Consider the following 3,856-nt stretch of genomic DNA (forward strand, 5'->3'; position numbering starts at 1 on the left):
CTCCTATACTTTCACGCAGAATTACGATAGTCATAGCGCTAAGATGATCGTAACTCCTATACTTTCACGCAGAATTACGATAGTCATAGCGCTAAGATGATCGTAACTCCCATACTTTCACGCAGAATTATGATAGTCAAAGCGCTAAGATGATCGTAACTCCTATACTTTCACGCAGAATTACGAGTCATAGCGCTAAGATGATCGTAACTCCCATACTTTCACGCAGAATTACGATAGTCATAGTGCTAAGATGATCGTAACTCCTATACTTTCACGCAGAATTACAATAGTCATAGCGCTAAGATGACCTGAACTCCGATACTTCATGTAGAATTATGACAGTTTGTAGTGCTAAGATGATCGTAAGTCCTTTACTTTCACATAGACTTACAACAGTCTTAGTGCTAAGATGATCGTAACTCCTATACTTTCACGCAGAATTACGATAGTCATAGCGCTAAGATGACCGGAACTCCGATACTTCATGTGGAATTATGACAGTTGTAGTGCTAAGATGATCGGAACTCCTATACTTTCACAAAGACTTCCAACAGTCATAGCGCTAAGATGATCGGAACTCCTATACTTTCACATAGACTTACAACAGTCATAGCGCTAAGATGATCAGAACTCCTATACTTTCACGTACTCTTGACAGTCATAGCGCTATGATTGCTTTGTAGAACACGGCCTTGGTCAGTGAGTCAAGATAAAGGAGGCAAAATGATATATGTAACAGAATGCCAGATCTTTTCTTGAGGAGCACAGCCATTGCATGCTTCTACAGGATCTGCCAGTGTTAAGAACATATCGTTTTTCTTCTGACTTAGTGAAACATCAGAATATTCTTCATATTGAGTGTGGGGGGAGTCGGGTAGCCTAGTGGTTACAGTGTTTGCTCGTCACGCCGAAGACCCGGGTTCGATTCCCGACATGGGTACAATATGTGAAGCCCATTTCTGGTGTCCCCCGCGTCGTGATATTGCTGGAATATTGCTAAAAACGGCGTAAAACCTTACTCACTCGCTCATTACATTAGGTGTGGTATTAACCTAAGTTGTTAACTCTAACCTAGAATAACGAGTTAAGGTTATTACAGTCTATACAGTCATTTTACTGTACGTTTAACGTTTTGTTGTGTTATTTTGACAATGAAATCAGTTCCAATATGGACTTCTCCCCGTGGAGGTGACCCGTGAAGATCCGGGGTAGGATAGATCTTCAGCAACCCATGCTTGTCATAAAAAGCGACTATGCTTGTCGTAAGAGGCGACTAACGGGATCGGGTGGTCAGACTCGCTGACTTGGTTGAAGCATGTCATCAATCCCAATTGCGTGGATCGATGCTCATGATGTCAATCACTGGATTGTCTGGTCCAGACTCGATTATTTACAGACCGCCGTCATATAGCTGGAATATTGCTGAGTGCGGCGTTAAACAACAAACCAACCTTGTGGAGGTATCCCATGAAGCAAGCTAAGTGGTGGAGACTGTGACGTGTCATGTTGGCGACACAGATAACATTCCCGTGTACATTTTCTTATACTGTATTCAACGTAATAAACACCCAGGGTGCTCTTAAAATCAGGAATAGGGGGCTCTTATTAGAATATAATTTTGGTGGAAAAAAAGTTGAAAGATCGTTAATTTTGTTGTTTATGCTGACAGCCTGAATGATATAAAAGAAAAGTCTATGCGTTTTATACAGGACAAACATATTTTTCCAGAATTTAATTGCCAGTAATTGAGGGTGCATATAACACACGAGTGTGTATTATGCACGGATAAATAAGTCTTGTACACATTGATCAATCGGAAAGGAGTGCAATTTGGGATTGTTCACCAGCCAATATATTAGCAAATATCACTGTGGGTGCTTATTAGAGCCGGACGCTTATTACGTCGAATACGGTATGTGTGTTAAGACTTTATGCGGTGCATTTTGGCCGATTTTACAAAAGGAATGTTTTGATTTTAGTTTTTGTCGACAGAGACAATAATAGCTTGTCTGACATGAAGTTTGAACCTTTGTTCTGTAAATATCTTCTTCAAATTATTGTTCAAAGATTTCTTTCAAATATATGTGATATGGAAGTGTACATCAAATAATAGATGAAGGAGAGTTGGTAGTAAATGATTGTGTGAAAGCAGAGACCATAAAATAAATAGCTGGTGAAAGCTAGTGCCAGGCAAGTTTTAGTGGAGAGGGGGCAGAGTTGCGTCCCTTGGGCACGCCAGAAACCTATGATTGGGGGTTCGATTCCCAGTTCACCCCGATTATGTTTCTAGGTTTGTCAGCACCATACCCATGCTCGTGGATTTCACCGAAGTGGTAAACGACTGAGACCTGCATCACTTCGGGCATTCCTCCCACATTAAGCTGACACGCTGTAATATAACTGGAATACTGTTAAAAGCGGCGTTGAACCCAACTCACTCACTCACTCACTCAATTGTAGTTTAGAATTTAACGTAGATGATATCGTAGTGCATGAGTGCAATCAGTATTAATGCCGATACATTTTATGTGTGATATTTCCGTTACCATGGTTTCTGTAGAAAAGTCACAGAAAAATTTAAATCAACTGTAATTTCTTTACTGTACAAGTGTACTCCATAAGAACCCATTAGCATCACAAGTTGCCTATTCTTTGAACACCGCCTCAGCAACACCCCTGGCAGCTGATTACATATGCTACTCAAAAGAAGTTAAGGACCACCCTGAGGGACTGGTCTGGCACAGGTTCAATCTTTGCTATTACTTGGGATGGCAATTGGCGGAGTCATATTTTGAATCAAATTCTGTCCATACAAACACATGAATTATATTGCAAATTTTGTGAAAAGATTATCGGCAATAATTTAGACAATGGGTATTGACACATACAGCTATAGACTCAATTATTTTAGTCTAACATTTTTAATTGCTGTGTGATAAAATGCAATCAAAGGAATCAGAAGTTTGTATCTATTTTGGGCTGGATGTTTGATGGTGGAAAAAAAACGGCAAACAATTTCACTATTGATTGCCACTTTCTTTTTTAAATGGGGGCGGTCGGGTAGCCTAGTGGTTAAAGCGTTCGCTCGTCACGCTGAAGACCCGGGTTCGATTCCCGACATGGGTACAATGTGTGAAGCCCATTTCTGGTGTCCCCTGCCATGATATTGCTGGAATATTGCTAAAAGCGGCGTAAAACCAAACTCACTCACTTTTTTAAATGCCAGTGTAAGAGCCCAATTGTCCTAGCTGTTCCTTTGGCCTCAACTTGGGGTATGTATCTCTGTGATATAGATAGGAATGTGATATTCTGTAACCACTTTGTCTGATATTTTCATTGTGTTGTCAGCAGTATCCCTACTTTTCAATATACCTACATGTGCCGTAGGTTTCAATGGGGTTTGAATCCCAGATTCTGTTTCAAGGTTGTCAGTACCATACCAGTGCTTGTAGGTTTCACCAAAGTGGTATATGTCTAAGACCTGCATCACTTCGGGCTTTCCTCCCACATTAAGCTGACACGCCGTGATGTAACTGGAACACATTTCAAACCAGTTTTAAACCCGGTTGTCTAAGATGCTGTCCAATTCACTGTGCAGAGTTGCCTCATGGGCATGCTAGAAACCTATGATCTTGGGTTAAAAACCAGGTTCTTGGTTTGTCAGCACCGTACTCGTGCTCGTGGGTTTCGTAAACGTCTGAGACCTGCATCACTTCGGGCTTCCCTTCCACATAATGCTGACATGCAGTGACATAACTGGAATACTGTTCAAAGCAGCATGAAGCTGAACTCACTCACTCTATCAAAAAGTATTATGAGGCAGTAGCTTGAAGATGAAAGACTGATTTTATGA

Source organism: Haliotis cracherodii, unplaced genomic scaffold (assembly GCF_022045235.1).
Source record: "Haliotis cracherodii isolate W230 unplaced genomic scaffold, xgHalCrac1.p SCAF_17, whole genome shotgun sequence".
Taxonomy (NCBI): Eukaryota; Metazoa; Mollusca; class Gastropoda; order Lepetellida; family Haliotidae; genus Haliotis; species Haliotis cracherodii.